Genomic DNA, 24,098 nt, shown 5'->3' with positions numbered 1-24,098 from the left:
GTCTGAAAAGATTGCAGACAATCTCTCGATAAGAAAGACAAGATAGAATGGATTGACCGGATAAAGTGACAAAGTCATGGGATAATGAAGACTGACTCGGAAAATGAAGGCGAGGGCTAGGGTAGGCTATAAGATAGACCACGGGGGAAAATACATCCTCATTTTCATCTACACATTCACAAGAGCAGTCAACAGTGATGGCTTTCACTCACAGATTCGACCGCGTTCGCCGATTTCAGAGGCCAGCAGAGGTAGGAGAGCTAGTAAGTACCACCAAACCTCCTCGTACTTTGATGCATTTAATTTTGTCATTAATGCATGTCGAATAGGGTAATAAATGCGCTTAGACTAGGGTCCAAAAAGTGTCAAAAAACGTCCAGGCGCGTCTGCGCAGAGCATAGGCACGTCTGTGTCAAGAAGGTGCGTCTGTGTTTTTCAGGCGCGTCTATGCAGTCTTTGAGCGTGTTTATGTCATGTAAGCGCATTTGCATTTGAAAAGTATGAATTTGCATCTTCTAGGTCAAATTGGCAGTTCTGTGATGAACATATGTTGTCGATTGGATAAGCTGCTGAGAGGATACACTCAAGCAGGTCCTCTAGGAAGACTAGGATAGATCAAGGCACTTTGTGATGAACAGTGAGTACCAAGATAGAGTACTTTGTGATGAACAGGGAGTACTGAAATATGAGCAGCACTTTGTGATGAACAAGGAGTGCAAATGTGAGTAACACTTTGTGATGAACGGGGAGTGTCACACACGTAGTACTTTGTGATGAACAGTGAGTACCACTAGGATAAATAGCAACACTTTGTGATGAACAGTGAGTGTCACTAGGGTAGATAGCCATATGCATTTAGATAAAAAGTAGCATTTTGTGATAAACAGTGAATGCCACTATAACTGACATGATTGAGTTGTTTGACTGTAGGAGTATTTGCCGATGCTGGAGTCATGGGAGAGATTTCCGTCTACTCAGAGGTTGCGACCTGAGTTGATAGCCGAGGAGCGAGCTGCTATTGAGGAGATGGGACTGAGACATGTACTGTATGTGCCTGAGTTTTGGGCAAACATGGGTTTGCTGACTGCGCTAGCTAAGAGATGGCACTCTAAGATGTGCACGTTTCATTTGCCAATGGGTGAGATGACAGTCACCCTGGAGGATGTATACAGGATACTGAGGATACCGATCGATGGGGAGCTGATACCCTACAATCGAGACGGAGACAGATGCACTGAGATGAATGTTCTAGGATCCAAGACTGGAGATGAGGGTGGGACACGTGGCATGGGATACCATGACATGGATAGGATTAGCACTACCAATAGTGTTGGCAGGAGTGATCAGTGAGTTCCTCTGTATCAGTTTTGTACCATTTTGTATAATGATGTAGACACCTGCGGGTGATTGTAGCCATATGATTTTGACATCATTGTATCATGACACTTTATATATATATATGAGATGATTCATCTTTGCGGCAGCTATATGCATGTGTACCTATGTGATGAGATGTTCTTATGTGATGCTTATGATATGGATGCAAATATGTATATGATGCAATGCAATATATTTTTGTTTGTTCATTTATGTTTTATATGTGTATGCATGATGCAAATGTGAATGTAAGTAATGCAGATGAATATGATAATGCAGATGTAAATTGTGCTAATAGGTGTTGTGTGCAGGATGTGATGCAGTTGTGATATCTATATGTATGTATGAAATGCTTATATGTGGTAATGTAGGTGCAACTACATGAAATGCAAATGTTTTTGGTGTGTCATTATACTCAGTCATGTGATAGTAGGCTACGCGGACTCGAGAAGGACGATGGAAGTCAATCAAGAAAGGGGGATGGAAGATAGAAGATATGAAAGTGAAAGAGCTTCTTGTGCATTATCATCATTGAGCTTTATTATGGCAAGTAGGTTATGACAATCAAGGCATATGTTCGACCCAGAAAGTCATTGTACTTGTTTGCATGGAGATAAGACAGTCACAAACAAGGAATGCCCCAGTTCACACTAGACTCATAGTGTCCTCATATCCTTGGACAAGTCATAGTATTACTAAGAGACAATCCACAGACAGAAAATACAAATAGGTGACGATAGCCCATCCTCACCTTTCTAGTCAAAGACATCCTGGAGATAGAATCTCTAGTCAAAGACATCCTGGAAAAGCTAAAAGACATGTCACCAGAAAGATAAAATCAAAAGAAAATGAAGACTCAACACCAACATCCACTATAGTCCTCAAGTTTAGTGTCTCTTGTCACCTGTATAAGTCTTATTTGATTGTGGTCACAATGTTTACTTTCATAGAAAGGATAGATAGCACTGAACCATAATGTTGTCTGAGTCTGTTGAAAGATTTGATTTGTTGAAGCCCATTGTTGTTGCTGTGTCTCATCTGAAAGTGACTGAATCCATGAAACTGATACTTTATTGCGGAGAAGATGAAACTTTATTGCGGATCTGTGAAGCAAATGCTGCTTTATTGCGGATTGTGCACAGATAGACTGAAGGAAGATGGAAGAAACTGTACTCCTCGAAACATGTGATGTTCTCAGTTCCACACCCATTACTAGACATAGGATTTGCCTTAGCCACAGATAGGATCTGATTTATTATGGATGGAAAGGGAGGTTTATTATGAATGGCTAACCAATCTTAGGTAGATCAATAACAAGCCATGATGGGAATGGGTAGGTTTATTATGAGCGAATAGGTTGTGAGTGTGTGCAAAGTGAAAGGATGAAAGTGAATCTTGAAGGAGGGAGGACCAAAGTCTCTACACATGGCGCTGGTGACCCAGTTTTCACCATGGTACTTGCCCAGGGCGCCACCAAAGTGGTTTTCACCATTGGATGAAATTATTTCTCTTTACTTTTTTTGATTTTTCAATGTTTTTTGTGTCACAAGGTGCCTGTTTGCCAGGTTTTCACCAAGTAACAATTTTTTTGTTTTATAAATTTATTTTTTTTGTATTTTTGAAATTTTTGATTTTTTTGTATATTAAAATTTTATTTTTTTTAATTTTTTATTTTTTGTATTTTTGAATTTTTTGGATATTCCGAAGAGTTATGTGTAGAACCTGCGAAGGTGCATGCTGTTGATAGGATCCTCCAAAGGTTCACCTTCTGTAGTTGAGAGCTGATATGCACCAGATCCATATGTTGCTGTAATAATGTAGGGACCAAGCCAGTTTGGTTCGAACTTGCCCTTCTTCTCTCCATATGATTGTAGCTGCATTGTTCCTTGACTAAATGATGTGTAGCTTGAGTGACTGTCTTCCTTGATGAAGGAACTGAGATAGAATTACTAGTGTGTGGACTACACAGGCCCATATGCATGTCACCTAAAGAAGTTTGGGCATACCTGATAACAGAGTCCTTCAAGGAAGCTCCATTAAAGGTCCATGATGTATCACCAGAAGGGAAAGGATGTGTGGAACAAGTGGATGAGGAATGAAGGCTTATGATTGTGAAAATAAGTGAAAGTAGGATAGCATGATGGAGACTTAGGATCAACAAGTATGCTTTTTGAATTGGAATTTTAGAGATTTTGTCCCTAGTTATTTTGATATTAGGGGAGATCAACTCTTGTTCTTTTTGCTTCATAGGATTTTTATCCTTGACTTTGATTTTTGCAGAGTCCAATAGCTTTTGATTTTTATTTGGACTAAAGGACTTTTCTTTAGTTTTGACTTTTAGGTTTTTCTTTTCAAAGCTTGATTTGTGATCCCCGATTAGTAAGGGCTTTTGTAATTGTTGTTGATCCAGGTCTGGGAGAGGAGTGGAAATGGAATGAGTGGATGAAATGGTAAAGCTATGTGAATTCTCAAGAGGGTTGGCAATATGCTCAATAGATTCTTCTCTGGAACCACTCTTAGGACTATTGATATCAAGAGATGCTTGCACCACTAGAGGAGATTTGCATTCGGACTTAGTAGCCACAACACTAGGTGGTTCACACCCAATTCCTTGGCATTGCAAATTGTTTGTAGGTTGTTCCTGTTGACTGAATACCTTAGGAGACAATGAGAGTTGGTCAACATGAAATATATACTCACTACATCCCATGTCTTTAACCTTGAAGTTTTCTTTGAGCTCTGTTTGTTTTGATGTAGAAGCTTTCAATGATTCTGGATCCACATATGTTGAAGATGGAACAGCTTCTTGATTAGCTGGAATTGTTATTTCTGATCTAGGTCGCAGATTGTTGCAATATATGAATGGATTTGGGTAAGCATTAACTGTTATTTCAACTCCATTGTGAGGAAACTTAATGCATTGGTGATATGTAGACGGGACTGCCCTCATTTCATGAATCCAAGGACGTCCTAGCAATATATTGTATGTGAGATCCAGATCAAGTACTTGACAAACCACATCCTTTGTAACTGGCCCAACTCTGAGAGGTAGGGTGACTGTGCCCTTGGATGAACGCTCTTCATCATCATATGCCTTGATGGTGATTTTGTTTGTAGAATTCATAGCTTTATCAGAATATCCCAATTGTTTAATTGTGCTCAATGTACAGATGTTTAGACCTACTCCTCCATCTATCAGGACTCGTTTGATTCTATGTTTGTGTATGAAGGCTTCAATGTGTAATGGTGGATTATGTGGCTGACTTACAGATGTGTCATCGGCTTCTATGAAGGTAAGGGAGTGTGGAATGGAAAGGTATCCCACCATGGCTTGAAACTGGTCCACGTTCAGATCAGTAGGAACGACAGTGTCTCTCAAGATTTTGTCAAGAATAGCTTTATGTGCGGGGGATATGCATAAAAGCTCAAGGATGGAGATGAGCGTGGGTGTCTTCCCTAACTGTTCTACAAGGTCATACTTAGGTTTGGTTGATGAAGAAGCGGTGTTTTTAGTTGGAGCACCTTGCAAAGTGATTTTACCTCGACGGGTTGTAACATTACATTCAGAGGTAGGTTTGGAAGAAGATCCAACGCCTTTTAGGACAATCTTGGGTCTTTGGGTAGAATTCTCGGACGCTTTGTCCTTGATGATAATAGTAGAGACGTAATTGTCCATCGATATGTGATTGATAGTTGAATCATAGTTATAGGATGCTCTGGTATAGTTGGTTTGGTCATCTGTGGCTTTAGCTTTTCCCTTGTCATGTTTTGGGAATGGTTCCTTAAACATCTCATGTTCTTGATTGGATGAGTGTCCCTCAATCTCAATGTCACCTCTATCAATGAGATCTTGTATGATGTTCTTCAGTCGATGATAATTTCCTGTCTTATGACCCTTGCTCTTATGAAATTCACAATACTCATCATCATTCCACCAATTTGGTTTGACCTTTGGTTCATATGGCGGGAAATCTGGAATTGTTATTATTTTGTTTGCCACTAACTTCTTGAAAACTGACTCAAGTGGTTCTCCCAATGGGGTATACTTCCTTCGTGATCTAGAAGTCGTTTGAGTATTCACTTGATTGTTTGTAGAACTTGATCCAGAAAAAATGAATTTGGGTCGCACTGTGTTTGCATCAACAACACCATCATTGACTGTGTTCTTGTTTTTATTCCAAAATCTTGGCTTGTCTTTTCCTTTAAAGTCATCTTTGTTTTCCTTGAATATTTTAATGACTCCTTGTTCAATTAGGACCTTTTCTGTCGCTAAGCCTTTTTCAATGACGTCCTTGAAGGTGGACAAACAAGCTTTCCTTAAGTCATAAGCAATCTCTTTGTTAACATTTTGGGTGAACATTTCTACCATTTGTTTTTGTGGAATTTCACAAGAGCATCTGCTGGCTAGATTTCTCCATCTTTGTAAAAATGATGCAAAAGATTCTCCCTCTTTTTGCTTAGTATTGCACAAAGTAGTGACTGATCTGTCTGTCTCTATGTTGTAGGAGAAGTGTTGAATAAATGCCTCTGCTAAGTCACCCCATGACTTAATTCCAGGTGGAAGTTGGGAGAACCATTCCGTAGCTTGATCACCTAAGCTCTGTGGGAATAATCTCATCAAATATGTCTCTTCTGCTGCTATCTCAATGCAAGCTGTGAAAAACTGTCTTATGTGTGCCTTAGGATCCCCTTTTCCTCTATACTTATCAAATTTGGGCGTCACAAAGTGTGTAGGAAAAGGAGGCATTGGAATGCTCTTGTCAAATGGATAAGGACATATGTCTCTCATTGTGTATGTTGGCTTCGGTGTATTTATGTCCTCCATTTTCTTTTGTAAGTCCCTGATTTGTTGCTCCAAATTGCTCTTAGGTGGAGATCGACTTCTTGGACTATACCCTATGTTTGAGGTACCAATTGGAGGAGGAGCATGTTGCATATATGGATGATATTGATCATACACATGTTCATATGGAGGAGGTTTGTAATGATGCTGTGTATATGGACCACTTGGTATAGATTCATGTTGAGGAACCCCATATCTATTTTGCGCATGTATACCATATTCTACAGGCATGTCATGTTCCATTGTGTTGCCCCCAAATTTGACATGAGGTTTCCTTGTGTCCAAATTTTGAGCATGCCTTTGAACATCCAATTGCTTTGGTGGTTGATCCTTAGCATTGGTATGTGATTGAGCATATTTGTTTGCATAAGACTTCCATAATGGTCTGCGAAGGTAAGTATCATATGTTTGACCATGTGTATGTGGGACCTCTGGTTTTTGAAGCAAAGCTGATGGTGATTCAGGTACCATATGTGGTCCTCTATTTCCTCCACTATTAGGTCTCCTTTGATCCATATTGGAGTGAGGTTGTTGCAAAGGTCTATGTTCCATTATTTGAGACATGTCAAAATCATGAGGTATCTTGGCTCCACTTTGTGCCATCATTTGTAAGAAGTATTGTCTATCCCTCCTCATTATTTCCTCAACCAATCGATTGAAATGGGGATTCATAATAGATTCTTCCACATCTGTTGAATGTACTGAAAAGTTGTCCACATTGTCATTATGTGTAGCATTGTTGTTTATAGTGTCCATGTTCTCAACATTTGGAATGTTTCTATAGACATCCATGTCAGGTAATGTAGTATGATCAGAATTGAAAAGAATATCATTGTCATACTCATAAGAACTCATGTTTGTGGACTCTTGAGCCTCTTTAGTTTCTCTCCTAGATTTTTGAAGACGGGTTTCAACCATGAACTAGGTATTGACCAAGATGTGAGAGACTAGATGAAAAATGGAAAGAGTATGGAAGACCAAGAGTTGAATGGAATGTAAATGAGTCTGAAGTGTACTTGCAATGTCCAAAGTGTAAGACCAAATATGTATGTAGTAGAGTAGGTGTGACTTCCAAAGAGAGGATAGTTTCTCTTGATGAGGTAAGTTGACCTTGACTCTAAGTAAAACCAAATGAGACCCAAAGGTAAGAAATCTTGATGAGGGACCACTTAGCAAAGTGTTGTTGTATGTAATGTGTTGACAAAGTATGATGAGGACAAGCAAATGACCTTTTGACTCAAGTTTAGACAAATGTGAATGTAATGTAAGGTGTAAAGCAATGATGGATTTTGTGAGACCTAAAGACAAGTTGAATGCTAGATGAAAACCTGGAGAAACAACCTAGGAAGCTCAAGAATTCCGAAACTGATTACTCTTGTTTGCTGGACTGTAAAATTTTTCCAATTTGTGAAGTTGTTGATTGTGACCAAATCTGAATGTTTGACTATTTTTCGTGACAAGAGGACACAATGTTGATGAGGACTCAATGTTTGCAAGTGTTTAGACTCTCCAAGAAAAGTGTGTTGTTTGATGTAAAAATGTTTTGCATACACTTGAAGACACAAAAGACACAATGTTTTGCTGTTTGGTCTTGAATGGTTTGAATGTTTAAAATAAGTCAAGCACAATTCTTATGGTTGGCCAAGACAATAGTTGTTGATCCCACATGGGGTTTTACCCCCGAGGCTATGCTATTCAAAGCGGATACTTAAATGCTTGACCTCACTGGCTCTACCCTCGGCACTCACTTCTCGGGTCAGCCAAGCATCAGTCCCCACGAAAACTCCCCGTGGCGAACTTTGTATCTCTACTAAGAACCGTATGTGTGTGGGCCGCTACCAGAGGTCCGACCTCCTGCCCCAACAACTAGAAGGATTTGGGCCTCTAAAACAAAATGGTGCTAGTAAGGGCATCCGCTCGTGTGGCCATACATGCGGCACTTTCAGCTCTGTAAATACAGAAGGCTCCCAACCGGTAGGGGTTATGCCCTACAACTGATCAAATAAATTTGATCAAACGGGTTTATGGGGAGACATAGTGTCGGTATGAACTAATCAGCACACGTTATTCATAGTTTTCACCATGAATACATTTGATTATAGTGGTTCGGATGAGGTGGGTTTTCCTTGCTACCACTTGGGTCGTTCTCTTCTCACTAGTAGTCCTAATGACCACATGGGAAGACAATCCCTCTAAAGGTTAAACAAAAAGAGCCTATTGCTCAAGACACAAAAGACAATGATTCAATTTTAGTGCACCAATGGAAGTGTTTGCTAGTCTATGAAAACACCCCTTCCTGCAAGCACACAAGTTAGGTAAATTTTAGATCCAAAAGACTTTGTGAAATAGGGGATTTCAACAATGCGTTTTGTTGACCAATTCAAAGATCTGATTCATCATAAAAAAAGACCACTTGTAAAATTTCAAGAGATTTCCAGAAATATAAGAAAATCCAAAAAATTTGCTAATTTGCTCCAAAAATTATTTTTTTATGAAACATCATAAAAAATTCATATAAAATGCAAAATCGATCCAAAAAATCTGAAATTTTTGCTTGAGAGTGTTGATGGTCTTCCAAACCTGCACAAAAAATTTTCTGCAACAAATCCAAGCCGTTTGTGAGATATTAGTAAAATAATGCAAAACCCTAATTTTCAAAGATCTGATTTTTGAGGAATGATTGTGCATCAAATTTAAAATCACAAAGAACAGATCCTATGTATAATTCTGATAGATCTCCAAAAATGTAAGAAAATCCGAAAAATTCGCTAATTTTCTCTCAAAATTAATTTTTTATGAAAAATCATAAAAAATTCATAGAAAATAAAAATTCGATCCAAAAATTCTGAAATTTTTACTGAATTTTTTTGATACTTTTCCTGACCTGTACAAAACATGTGATGTCAAAATCAGAAGGGGTTTGTGAGATCTGATCAAAATAAGGAAAAACCCTAATTTTTAAAGATCCGATTTTTAGGGAAATATTTTGTATCAAAATTAAATTCACAAAGAATAGATCCTATGTATAATTATGAGAGATTTCCAAAAATATAAGAAAATCCAAAAAATTCGCTAATTTGCTCTCAAAATTAATTTTTAATGAAAAATCATAAAAACTTCATATAAAATGCAAAATCGATCCAAAAAATCTAAAATTTTTACTAAGTCTTTCTGATACTTTTCCTAACCTGCACAAAATTTTTTATGCCAAAATTCAAAGCTAGTTGTGAGATCTGATCAAAATATGGAAAAACCCTAATTTTTAAAGATCCGATTTTTAGGGAAATATTTTGCATCAAAATTAAAATAACAAAGAATAGATCCTATGTATAATAATGAGAGATTTCCAAAAATGTAAGAAAATCCAAAAAATTCTCTCATTTTCTCTCAAAATTAATTTTTTATGAAAAATCATAAAAAATTAATATAAAATGAAAATGTACTTCAAAAACTCTGAATTTTGGATTGAGAGCTCCTGATACTTTCTTCAACCTGCAAAAAAAATTGGGTGCAAAATTTCCAAGCCCTTTATGAGATATTATCGAATCTCTCCAAGATCTTGATTTTGTGTCCAAAACCCTAGCTGCACAAGGTTATTCTCCAAATTGTTTTACAAAATAGCAATATAGGGTTAGAAAAATCTACAAAAAATATAGATCTAAGAAAAATCCATGTCCCACCAAGCGTGCCAAAATGTATATGGTGAAAATGGATAACAATAATAACAATATTGAAAGGCTAAATGAATTCAACCACAAAACCCTAGCCTAACAATCAACAAAGATCCACCATAACATATGAAGATTACCTAAGACAATGCAAATCACATGAAATCACAAAGATTATACCATCACATGTCCAATAGGGTTTTGATCTCCATTCTTCCTATCTCCATTGATCTTGTTTGATATATTTGCTCTCAGATTTTATATGCACAAGAGCTCAACAAAGAATGGAATGTGGTTGCAAGTAGAATCGTAGTGTAGTCAATTGATCAAGTCATTAGGATTTGATAATGAAGGAAGCATCTCCTTATATAGAAGACACTATATGAAATGGAGGGATAGGATTGAGAGGTGTAAAAGGAGGTCGGCTATGATTAGAGGGTAGGTAAAAGAAATAATAAAATAATGAGAGGGGTAGGTAGTGTATGAATTAAGAGATGAATGACATGTGTCATGGGTAGAAAAGGTTAATGAATTAATTAAATAAATAAAGATTTATTTATTTAATAGAAGAAGTAGGATAATTAAATAAATAAGAATATTTATTTAATTTAGGAAAAGGATAATTTAAATAAATAAATGTATTTATTTAAATGAGAAATAAGGCTAGAAGAGGATAAATGAATTAATTAAATAAATAAAGATTTATTTAATTAATAGAAGAATTAAGCTTAGATAATTAAATAAATAAAATATTTATTTAATTAGACTGGACAATTTTAGGTGTCTACACTAACAAATGTTGAGGACGGAGGTAGCTCTATTTCTGCAACATGAGGCAATGATGGAGCTTCAGGCTCAAATGGAACATCTTGCATTTCAACATCCTCATCTAAGGAGGATTCAAACTATGGAGAGTTTTGCACGGTTTCTTCATCAGAAGAATCTTTATTGTCAACAATTTTGGGCGACTCTCCTCTAGTATCGACTTTAGCCTGGGGTATTTTAGAAGCAACATTTTGTGAAGGCTCTTGGCCTTCTTGTGCTGACATAGAGGTTTGATTAGCAAGAGTCTGCGGGGTTGTTTGCATAAAAGAAGGGGATACATTCTTTTCAGCATGAGGGGCAGAAGGGTTTTGAGTTTTCATAGAAGGTACCGGTTCATCAGGTTAAGAGACAATAGGATTGTCAGGAGCTATATGGGTATGAGAAGGAGAAGATGGTTCACCCGCCTCCTTTTCATATTTTCTCCTTAAAGAACTACGGGTAGTTCTAGTAACCCTAGGTGTATCCATTTCTATTTTTTTCTTTTTATCTTCTGGGCCCTCCTCTAACATTTATGTTTCTTTTTGCCCTCTTTTTGTTCTTTTCCTAGAAGATTCCCCTTTTTCCATCAAATGTTTCATGATGGGTCCCTTCTTGCCATTTTTAATTGGAGAGGACAAGAATTCTAAACATTTCTCCCTTCTAGATTCTTTCTTAAGAAAATGATTTTTAATAATTAAATGCATCAACCTAGGATATTTTACATGACCTTTGGAGAGTTTATCCCTAGCTATCAATGCTGACAATTGAAAAACAGAAATGAAGGAAGATTTACTCGAGACTGGGGGCAAGTATTGGCATACCTCAAATGAATAAGAAGTCGCATTACAGGTCCCAGTATAGTGCCATAATACCCGTCACATGTGAAAATTTCATCAGCCATAACATAGCCGTTTTCCGTGGCTCTTCCAAACTGTTTGTGTTTATTCCTTTCATATTGCCTTTATGCATTTGTAGTTCAGGTTTTGGACCATCCCCTTCATGGAATAGATTCACCACTTCTTCAAAATTTGTGTGGCCTTTGTTTATGGATTCTCCCTCCAAACGGATTCCAACAATCTCACTTATGACTTGTAGAGTTACTTCAATTATTTCCCCACCTACCCTTGTGACATTAACATGGAAATTCAATATGAATTTTGTAATTATTCTAGGGTCAAATCCCTCATACTTCTTGATGAATTCCAACCATCTCATTTGAGCTAAAAGTCCCTCTGTTTCTAGGTCAAGACTAAAATTATCTGGTTCTCTTATTTTCTTGTTTCCCATTAGTCCTCAAATTCTTCAAACAATAGGTTAGGTTCATGTTCTCTTGGAAAGAATCTTCCAAATCCATTTCTTTCTCTTCTCATCAACCATTTCTACTTCCCTTATCGACACCTATGTTCCAACTTTAATAGCTAGATCTTGCATTCCCCGACAATGGCACCAAAAATGGTGGGCAAGGTCATTGCTTTGTCAACTCGCACCTTTTTATTTATCCCAATATCAAACCGGGGTGTGTCTAAACTTGTCTGCAATAAGGGTTTTCTATGGTACAATTTCTAGGGTTTTTGCACTGTACAATAGTGACTAACGATTGGTTCAAACTCTGTTAGGAGTCGGTCAGGAGCTATCAGGAGCTCTCAGTTTTGACTGTCAATCAAACTAAAATCTGGATTTCTAAACAACTTATTTCTAAGAAGACTCGATTTTGACAACAGAAATGTAACAAAACTGAATTAAGCTGGAATCATGGAGTTCCCTAGAAATCTTGAAACTACTTCTAAGTATAGGAATTTGAATCTAGATTAAGTGCTGAAAGTAAATTTAATTACACTTGCATAATTTTAAATCTAATTATGCTTGCAAAAATCAAACATAACACCTAAATCCATGATCTGACTTAACAACAATTTTTCTTTGATTTTCACCATCAAACTAAACATCTCATTAACCATGTTATTACCAATCTAATCTACAACAATTACACTATCAAAACAAAAATGTAAAACTAAGTATTACTTCTCCTAACAATAACATTCAACTCCAAATCTAATGTTGATTACTGGAAAGAAATTACTAACAGTTGAAACTTAACATCTCAGTGAAAAAGAAACAAAGTAAATTAATCTCAATTTCAAAGTTGTAAAAGAACTAAAATCATAACAAAGATCACCTCCCTTTGGTTGAGTGGGCCGTGCTCTTCCTCTAGTGGGATCTTGAAACACAAGTATTGAGATCAACTTTGTACTTTTATTTATATGTACTTCTGAAAGGAAGTAAAACAATTTTTGAGTATTACAAAGAAGATTCAACTCAACTAAAACTAAGTATTGACTAAATTTTGACTAACTACTCAACCGAGAACAAAGGGATATATAAATATCCCTACCCAAATTTAAACAAAGGCTACCCACCTACAACGATAGTAACCACTACAAAAATAATAGGAGAAAAAATCTGAAATAAATAAATCAACTCCGAGAGGAATTTGAGTTCTGAATAACGCCGATGAAATATCACAATGCAACAGGAACAAAAAGAGAGATTAAGGAAGATCTTCATTTTCAAATAACTAAAGGTTATCATCTTTTATGCAGCGGCTATCACGAACCTTGTCGAATTCTCCTTGTTTACTCACAATATATTTTAAACATGTAAATGTAAATAAAAGAGAACTTGAAGCTATAAATCTAATTACCACCATATTTTCATCATTTAGACAAGAAAAAAGATAAGCATTGCATCATAACTATTACTTCTAATATTACTTAAAATTAGCATGGTATTATAGTGAAAAGTAAAAAAACATGTATGCAATAAGGTATTCTGCTAGGCATATTATCCTGAAGATTTATAAAAGCATAAAATATAAACTATAATAAAAAGTGCAATGATTTCCCCTCATCACAACAAGCTTTGGGCCTTTTACAATCTCAAAAAGTAGTAGGTGACCGCCTGACATAACAAGACAAACCACTTTTTGTAGATAATGTGGAACTCTCCTTTTCTTTTCACAAGCTAGCTTATCAAGGTGGGGGATCAGATAATCCTAGAGACATATTAAATGTGCATGGACAAAGAGAAACTTACCATATATTTTTGAAGATATACATTAATAGAGAGATCACAAGTCAAAATTCTTTGAGAATGTGATAAACTAGCTACCTAATAAAAAATAATATCCTCTTACATCTATATATATCGAGGAAACAAAAAAAAGGTAAAAATTCAAAAAGGTGGGAAACAATGGCTAGTAGCTTAATTCAAAAATTCAAAAATATTAAAATAGAGAGAGAAGAATTAGAGGGTTCTCAATCCATTTTGCTTATACTACTGAAGTATCCTGATGTGCTACTAGTAGTCCTCATCATCTATTGAAGTCTTTGGTACCTCAATTCTTGTCATCCCACCATCAAACTTTGACAGTGCATCAAAGTAGGTCACCAACTTTCTCAATATCTGTGTCATCAATAAAAAATGAAATCAACATTGGTTCCAAGATAGTCTCGATTTCTTCTTCCCAAATTGATTTTGACCTCTTGATACCTTTATTCCTTCAATATCCCTCCTTTCTCTATCAAACAAAACTGGCATATGACATGTTACAAAACACTAAAAACTTGATAGCTCTAATTTGATCTTCTTTGTGTACATCCTGTGAGTGATGAAAACTTGTTCCATCACACTTTGTCTTGATATTAAATTCATCATAATCTTATGTAGATTAGGAGGGAGAGGCTTAACGAAAGAAATTTCCAACATTGTGATTCTCTTTCTCAAGGGTAACAAAGAGAAAGCAAGAAATCTCTGCCATCTCAAGTGTTCTTATTAAAACCCTAGAAGTTCCTTGTGCTCATCCGATTCTGCATCTGCATGGTCAAGAATAGAATCAAATTTAGATTCTAGTAAGGCCTCTGTCATCTTTTTTATTGCCTTCCTCTCCATTCTTGAGGCATCCATTTTCAATTAGTGAATTTTATTACATCCTTGAAATGCCCAATCTAGCCTGAGCTAGATCACCTCTCAATCCCATACCCTCCTCAGAAGTATATTCTTGTAAAGGTGGAGGCTTATATGTTTGTCCTAAATATAACTTCTCCTTAAGGTAATTCACTCTATTTCTTAGGATGTGAATCTCTTCATCCGTTCTAAGTGCCACCTTATGGTAAAATTTAGCCATGTGAATTGTCATATCTATTGCCACTCTCTTAACAATCAAACTACCAAAGAGTCTTCCCATCTCCTCATTCAATGCAGGTCTTCATGTAACTATATGTAGACACCAAATAGAGAGTTGATCAAAGTGATCATCAAAGATAGTTTCAAAATGCACTTTCTATCTCTGCTCTGGATCCATGGTCTCTAGATCAATATCATCCATTTTTCTTAGAGTATCAAATGCAATGGAAGAGGAGATGTCCCATCCCTCAAGAAGGAGTACACCACTTTTCTTCACTACCTACCTTCCCATATTAGGGGTCATTATGGCTAATTGTTCCTTTTCACTTATCAAGAGTTCATCTTCTACCCTAAGTCTCTTGTAATGCTCTAAATAGTCAAGCTAAATACCTTGTCTTCTTTGAATCTCATCCACCATATTTCTTATTGTAGACACCTAAAATTGTCCAGTCGAATTAAATAAATATTTTATTTATTTAATTACCCAAGCCTAATTCTTCTATTAATTAAATAAATCTTTATTTATTTAATTAATTCATTTATCCTCTTCTAGCCTTATTTCTCATTTAAATAAATACATTTATTTATTTAAATTATCCTTTTTCTGAATTAAATAAATATTTAATTTATTTAATTATCCCACTTCTACTATTAATTAAATAAATCTTTATTTATTTAATTAATTCATTAACCTTTTCTACACATGACACATGTCATTCATCTCTTAATTCCTACACTACCTACCCCTCTCATTATTTTACTATTTCTTATACCTACCCTCTAATCCTAGCCAGCCTCCTTTTACACCTCTCAATCTTATCCCTCCATTTCATATTGTATCTTCTATTTAAGGAGATGCCTTCTTCATTATCAAACCCTAATCGACAATTTGGAGGACTTGACTACACTACGATCCTACTTGCAACCACATTCCATTCTTTGTTGAGCTCTTGTGCATATAAAATCTGAGAGCAAATATATCAAGCAAGATCAATGGAGATAGGAAGAATGGAGATCAAAAACCCTATTGGACATGTGATGGTATAATCTTTGTGATTTCATGTGATTCGCATTGTCTTAGGTAATCTTCATATGTTATGGTGGATCTTTGTTGATTGTTAGGCTAGGGTTTTGTGGTTGAATCCATTTAGTCTTTCAATATTGTTATTATTGTTATCCATTTTCACCATAAACATTTTGGCACGCCCGGTGGGACTCTTGTCCCTTTGCATTTAACCTTTTTGTTGCAGATTTTGCATTTTTGAAGTTGCAGATCGGACATTTTTCGACGGCATTTTAGGTCTTTTCGCGTCTGCGAGCGTTCGGATCGCGTCTCTGAGTTTCAGAAGCGTCTGCGGGATCGGGAATCGCGCCTGTGTTTTTGCCAAATTTTATTTTGCAGGTTTCTGAAAGGGGCGTCTGCATTTCTGAAATGCGTCTGCGTTGCATCTGATCGCATCTGTGTCCTGGAAGGGCGTCTGTGTGTTCTGAGCGCGTCTGTGTCATAAAGACGCGTCTGTGTATGGTATAACAGCGTCTGTGTTTTTACTGTTTTTGAAATTTCAATCTTTCTTTGATTCGGTTTTTGGATTTCGCACCTAGGGTTTCAGATCTGGTTTATTTTTGGACTAACCCTTTCAGATCTAGCGAACCAAGTTTGTGCAGCTTGTTTTGGAAGCAAAAACGTTTTTGTTGAAGGCCCCTTTTTCATAAAGTCTTTTTGGGTTTTTCTAAAATTTACCTAACTTGTGTGCTTGCAGGAAGGGGTGATCATTTGAAACAACCCAAACTACTAACAAATTTTGTTGTAGGGCCTTGGCTAGGGTTTTGAAATTTTGTTGTGTGCCTTGTTTTCATAGACTAGCAAACACTTCCATTGGTGCACTAAAATTGAATCATTGTCTTTTGTGTCTTGAGCAATAGGCTCTTTTTGTTTAATCTTTAGAGGGCCTGTCTTCCCGTGTGGTCATTAGGACTACTAGTGAGAAGAGGACGACCCAAGTGGTAGCGAGGAAAACCCACCTCATCCGAACCACTATAATCAAATGTATTCATGGTGAAAACTATGGATAATGTGTGCTGATTAGTTCATACCGACACTATGTCTCCCCATAAACCCGTTTGATCAAATTTATTTGATCATTTGTAGGGCGTAACCCCTACCGGCTGGGAGCCTTCTATATTTACAGAGCTGAAAGTGCCACATGTATGGCCACACGAGCGGATGCCCTTACTAGCACCATTTTGTTTTAGAGGCCCAAATCCTTCTAGTTGTTGGGGCAGGAGGTCGGACCTCTGGTAGCGGCCCACACACATACGGTTCTTAGTAGAGATACAAAGTTCGCCATGGGGAGTTTTCATGGGGACTAATGCTTGGCTGACCTGAGAAGTGAGTGCCAAGGGTGGAGCCAGTGAGGTCAAGCATCTAAGTATCCGCTCTGAATAGCGTAGCCTTGGGGGTAAAACCCTATGTGGGATCAACAACTATTGTCTTGGCCAGCCATAAGAATTGTGCTTGACTTATGTTGAACATTCAAAACATTCAAGACCAAACAACAAAACATTGTGTCTTTTGTGTCTTCAAGTGTATGCAAAACATGTTACATCAAACAACACACTTTTGGAGTCTAAACACTCGCAAACATTGAGTCCTCATCAACATTGTGTCCTCTTGTCACGGAAAAACAGTCAAACAGTCGGATTTGGTCACAACAAAACAACTTCACAGATTGGAAAAATTGCACGAAGTTTACAGAAACGCATCTGTGTCTGTTTTAACCGCGTCTGAGTCATCTAAGCGCGTCTGTGAAGGGCATAATAGCGTTTGTGTGTCTAGCAGCGTCTGTGTCGAACAGAGACATGTCTGTGTCTGGGAATCGCGTCTGTGAAGTATACAGAAGCGTCTGTGTCTAGGATTGAAAATTTTTACAGTCCAGCAAACAAAAGAAATCAGTTTCGGAATACTTGAGCTTCCTAGGTTGTTTCTTTAGGTTTCATCTAGCATTCAATCTGTCTCTGGGTCTCATACAGTCCATCATTGCTTCACATCTCTCATTACAGTCACAATTGTCTAAACTTGAGTCAAAAGGTCACTTGCTTGTCCTCATCATACTTTGTCAACATACTACATACAAATACAATTTGCTAAGTGGTCCCTCATCAAGGTTTCTTACCTTTGGGTCTCATTTGGTCTTACTTAGAGTCAAGGTCAGCTTACCTCATCAAGAGAAACTATCCTCTCTTTGGAAGTCACACCTATTCTACTACTTACATACTTGGTCTTACACTTTGGACATTGCAAGTACACCTCAAGATTCATTTACACTCCATACAACTCTTGGTCTTCCATACTCTTTCCATTTTTCATCTAGTCTCTCACATCTTGGTCAAACACCTAGTTCATGGTTGAAACCCGTCTTCAAAAATTTAGGAGAAAAGCTAAAGAAGCTCAAGAGTCCGCCAACATGAGTTCTTATGAGTATGACAATGATTTATTTTTCAATCCTGAGCACACTACACTGCCTGACATGGATGTTTATAGACACATTCCAAATGTGGAAAACGCAGACACTACAAACAACAAGGCTACACACAATGACAATGTGGACAACTTTTCAATACAATCAGCAGATATAGAAGAATCCATAATGAATCCTCATTTCAATAGATTGGTTGAAGAGATAATGAGGAGAGATCGACAATACTTCTTACACATGATGGCACAAAGTGGAGCTAAAATACCTCATGACTTTGACATGTCTCAACTTATGGAAAATCGACCCTCGCAACAAACTCACTCCAACATGGATCAAAGGAGACCCAATAGCGGAGGAAATAGAGGACCACACATGGTACCTGAATCACCATCAGCTTTGCTTCAAAAACCAGAGGTCCCACATACACATGGTCAAACATATGATACTTACCTTCGAAGACCATTATGGAAGCCTTATACAGATAGATATGCTCAAGCTATGGATCAATCAAAACAAGTGGACACTCAAAGGCATGCTCAAAATTTGGACATAAGGAAACCTCATGTCAAATTTGGGGGCAACACAATAGAGCCCGACGTGCCTATAGAATATGGTATATATGCACAAAATAGATATGGGGTTCCTCAACATGAAGCTATACCAAGTGCTCCCTATATGCCACATCAATATAGACCTCCTCCATATGAACATGTCTATGATCAATATCATCCATACATGCAACAAGCTCCTCCTCAAATTGGTGTCCCAAACATGGGGTATGCTACAAGAAATCGATCGCCACCTAAGAATAATTTGGAGCAACAAATCAGAGATTTACAAAAGAAAATGGAGGACATGAGTACACCAAAACCAACATACACTATGAGAGACATATGTCCTTATCCATTTGACAAGAGCATTCCAATGCCTCCATTTCCAGCACACTTTGTGACGCCAAAATTTGACAAGTACAGAGGAAAAGGAGACCCCAAGGCACACATACGACAATTTTTTACAGCTTGCATAGAGGTAGCGGCAGAAGAAACATATTTGATGAGGTTATTCCCACAAAGCTTAGGCGATCAAGCTATGGAATGGTTCTCTCAATTACCTCCTGGTATTAAGTCATGGGGTGACTTAGCAGAGGCATTTATTCAGCATTTCTCCTACAACATAGAAACAGATATCTCATTCACTACTTTGTGCAATACTAAGCAAAAAGAGGGAAAATCTTTTGCGTCATTTTTACAAAGATGGAGAAATCTAGCCAGCAGATGCTCTTGTGAAATTCCCCAAAAACAAATGGTAGAAATGTTCACTCAAAACGTTAACAAGGATATTGGCTATGATCTAAGGAAAGCTTGTTTGTCCACCTTCAAGGATGTTATTGAAAAGGGCTTAGCAACAGAAAAGGTTCTAATTGAACAAGGAGTCATCAAGCTATTCAAAGAAAACAAAGATGACTTTAAAGGAAAAGACAAGCCAAGATTTTGGAATAAAAACAAGAATACAGTTAATGATGGTGTTGTTGATGCCAATACGGTGAGACCCAAATTCATCTTTTCAGGATCAAGTTCTACAAACAATCAAGTGAATACTCAAACAACTTCCAGATCATGAAGGAAGTACACTCCATTGGGAGAACCACTTGAATCAGTCTTCAAAAAGCTAGTGGCCAACAAAGTGATCACAGTTCTAGATTTTCCTCCATATGAACCAAAGGTCAAACCAAATTGGTGGAATGATGATGAGTATTGTGAGTTTCATAAGAGCAAGAGTCATAAGACAGGAAATTGCCATCGACTGAAGAGATCGTGCAAGATCTCATTGATAGAGGTGACATTGAGATTGAGGGACATTCGTCTAATCAAGAACATGAAATGTTTAAGGAACCATTCCCAAAGCATGACAAAGGAAAAGCCCAAGTCACAGATGATCAGGCCAACTATACTAGAGCACCTTACAACTATGACTCAACTATCAATCACATCTCAATGGATAATCATATCTCTACTATTACCATCAAGAAATAAAATCCTGAGAATCCTCCTCAGAGACCCAAGATTGTTCTAAGAGGTGTTGGATCTTCGTCTAAGTCTACCTCTGAATGTCATGTTACAACTCGTCGAGGTAAAATTACTTTGCCAGGTGCCTCCACTAAAAACACCTCTTCTTCATCTACTAAACCTGAGTATGACCTTGTAGAACAATTAGGAAAGACACCCGCGCTCATCTCCATCCTTGAGCTCTTATGCATATCCCCTGCTCATAAGGCTATTCTTGACAAAATCTTGAGAGACACCGCCGTTCCTACTGATCTGAACGTGGACCAGTTTCAAGCCATGGTGGGATACCTTTCCATTCCACATTCCCTTACATTCACAGAAGCTGATGACGCCTCCATAAGTCAGCCACATAATGCACCATTACATATTGAAGCCTTCATACACAAGCATCAAATAAAGTGAGTCCTAATAGATGGAGGAGCTAGTCTAAACATTTGTACATTGAGCACCATTAAACAATTGGGATATTCTGATAAAGCTGTGAATTCAAAAAATCAAATCACCATCAAGGCATACGATGATGAAGAACGCTCATCCAAGGGCACAGTCACCTTACCTCTAAGAATTGGGCCAGTTACAAAGGATGTGGTTTGTCAGGTCCTAGACCTGGATCTCACATACAATATATTGCTAGGACGTCCTTGGATTCATGAAATGAGGGCAGTCCCATCGACATATCACCAATGCATTAAGTTTCCTCATAATGGAGTCGAGGTAACAGTTAACGGTGATCCTAATCCGTTCATATATTGCAATAACCTGAGATCACATACGGAGACCATCATTCCCAGTAATCGTGAAGCTATTCCTTCTTCGGCATACATTGACCCTGAGTCATTAAAACCTTCGACATCAAAACAAGGTGAACTTAAAGGTAAAATTCAGGACAAAGGCATGGGAGAATACACTTTAAATCAGACCATGTATTTACGACAAGTCATGAGCTCTCCAAAAGAATTTGGAAGGCCACATCCTAACAAGCAAACATTCATCATGACGCTCAAATGGGATCCTACTACCTTTCAAAGATGGGGCGAACTGGAAGAGGAAGATTTATACAAAATGCTCTATAAAGACATTGAAGATGACACACATGATCAGATCAATATACCTTGTGAGAAATATGGCAAAGGCTTCAAGATTCTACAAAAATTCGGGTATGATGGAAAAAGCCCTCTTGGGTTACGCAAAGAAGGCGTCATGGAACCCCTACAACCTGAATTGACTATAAGAAGAGAACGCTCAAAGGGACTTGGTTTTCTGACTTCCAAGATCCACACTAAAAGGACAGAAGAGGCATCACAAATCAAAGTTGCCAAAATTCAACAAGAAGATTGCTATTCCACAGATTCCAATGAATGGGAATGGGGTTCAGACAAATCCTCCAGTGACTACGAGCTCACCGAGACATTCAGAGAGCCAGATGAACCCATAGAAGAGGAGGAGTTTTATAACAAATTCAGAGTTGGTCAAGAAACAACCCATGAGGAGTCTACACAGTCCTTGTCTCGAGGTTCTAGGTTGAAATCACATAGGATGAGAACACCTGTTCCGGAATGCGCTACTAGTAATGATAATTTGGACTCGCTTGCGATCGAGACTGATGAGGAGAGTGCCATCGATGACCTCGACGATTGCCTCGATATACCCAAATATAACCACATCTTCACTCTTAGCCCTGCAAACTCTGAAAACATTAAAGGCCTTCCCCTTGTTCATCCCTAACTCATTGACTGGGATTATGAAGGATCAGCACAATTTGACACATTTCAAAATGACGAAGCTATTATCGACTATCTTGGCATACGAGATGATCTTCCCCCTGGAGACCACAAAGCAGGATACATCATAGAACTCAACATCATGGCATATTTCGGTGAGGGTGTCGGACCTTCCAGTCACAAAAATGTGAAAATAAGAATAAAACAAGGGTCTTATGGCGAAAACCACACTGTGGCACTATCTGACTCCAAAAAAGTAAAAAGAAAGGACGTATCTGAGGGCGAAAACCTCTCTGAGGCACCCGAAGATGGAAGGCTCGACATTCTCCCAGCATCATATGAGGAAAAGTCATCCATGTTGGTAGAGGAGACTATCAAAACAAACATTGGTACAGAAGAGGCTCCACACAACATATTCCTGGCTCAATCATTAACAGAGTTCGAAAGATCAAAATTCATAAGCTTCTTCAAAGAACGACAAATCAACTTTGCATGGTCATACGCTGATATGCCTGGACTGGATCCGGATTTGGTAATGCATCATTTGACAGTCAAACCGGGGGCAAAGCCAGTGAAACAGAAATTAAGGAAAATGCATCCACAAGTGGCATTACTAGTCAAAGAAGAGCTGGAGAAATTATTGGATGTCGGATTCATACGCCCAATTGATTACCCCGAATGGATCTCCAATTTAGTACCTATCAGTAAACTAGACCGCAGCATCAGAATATGTACAGATTTCAGAGACATCAACAAAGCTTGTCCGAAAGATGACTTCCCATTACCAAATATTGACTTGATCGTTGATCTCACAGCAGGTCACGAAATGTTATCATTAATGGATGGATTTTCTGGTTATAATCAAATCAGGATTGCACCTGAGGATCAACACAAAACATCATTTACTTGTCCATGGGGAACTTTCTGTTGGAATGTCATGCCCTTTGGGCTAAAGAATGCAGGTGCTACATATCAAAGAGCAATGACCACTATTTTTCATGATCTCATGCATGTAACTGTGGAAGATTATGTTGACGACCTCTTGGTCAAATCAATAGACAGAGATACACATTTGGACATACTTTCAGTCGTCTTTGATCGGTTGGAAAAGTACAAGGTAAGATTAAACCCCAAGAAATGTGTCTTTGGAGTAACCTCCGGGAAACTCCTAGGATTCATCGTGTCCAAAAGAGGAATTGAAGCGGATCCAGCAAAAGTCAAAGCTATCTTGGAAATGCAACCATTAAGAAATATCAGTCAACTTCGATCCTTACAAGGCAGACTCCAGTCCATCCAAAGATTCATAGCACAACTGGCAGATAAGTGTAATCCTTTTCAGCACCTGCTACATAAAAACATCAAATTCAAATGGGATGATAACTGTCAACAGGCTTTCCAGATGCTCAAAGACTATCTTCTAAATCCGCCAGTTCTGATGCCACTAGTTCCAGATCAACCACTGTTATTATACATTTCAGCTACTCCAACAGCATTGGGGGCACTCCTAGCGCAACAAATAGCCGACGACAAGGAAAAAGCAGTATACTATATCAGTCACACATTGGTGGGATATGAGCTAAACTACACACCAATCGAGCCTGCATGTCTTGCTGTGGTCTTTGCTTCACAAAAATTATGACATTATATGCTCACTCACAAGACTAAGTTAATTGGAAGAATTGATCCATTAAAGTACCTTCTCAACAAAGCTACACTTACTGGGAGGCTGGCCAAATGGGTAATGATATTGAGTGAATTCGACATCGAGTATGTGGACAGAAAAGCAATAAAAGGACAAGCAATCGCAGATCAATTAGCAGATGCTCCCATGATAGATGATGTTCCTTTAAATTCAGAATTTCCAGATGAATCCATTCTAACAATATCACATGCAAAGCCATGGCAATTATACTTTGACGGCTCATACACACAGCATGGGGCAGGCGCTGGTATTCTCTTTA

The 24,098-nt window shown here is 37.8% G+C and overlaps 1 long non-coding RNA gene across 2 annotated transcripts in view; it reads left to right on the top strand.

Annotated features, from left to right (window-relative positions):
- Nucleotides 1-1,409, top strand: part of LOC131076700 (uncharacterized) — a 95,017-nt gene extending 93,608 nt beyond the window's left edge. For both annotated transcript variants that reach the window (XR_009113476.2, XR_009113475.2), the window contains exon 6: nucleotides 931-1,409. This is a non-coding gene — a long non-coding RNA (uncharacterized LOC131076700). The remainder of the gene's footprint in view (nucleotides 1-930) is intronic.
- Nucleotides 1,410-24,098: the final 22,689 nt, after the last annotated feature.

This window comes from Cryptomeria japonica, chromosome 10 (genome assembly GCF_030272615.1).
Source record: "Cryptomeria japonica chromosome 10, Sugi_1.0, whole genome shotgun sequence".
Lineage (NCBI taxonomy): Eukaryota > Viridiplantae > Streptophyta > Pinopsida > Cupressales > Cupressaceae > Cryptomeria > Cryptomeria japonica.
The sequence above is the reverse complement of the archived record's forward strand: the minus strand, read 5'-3'. Positions and strand labels throughout refer to the sequence as shown.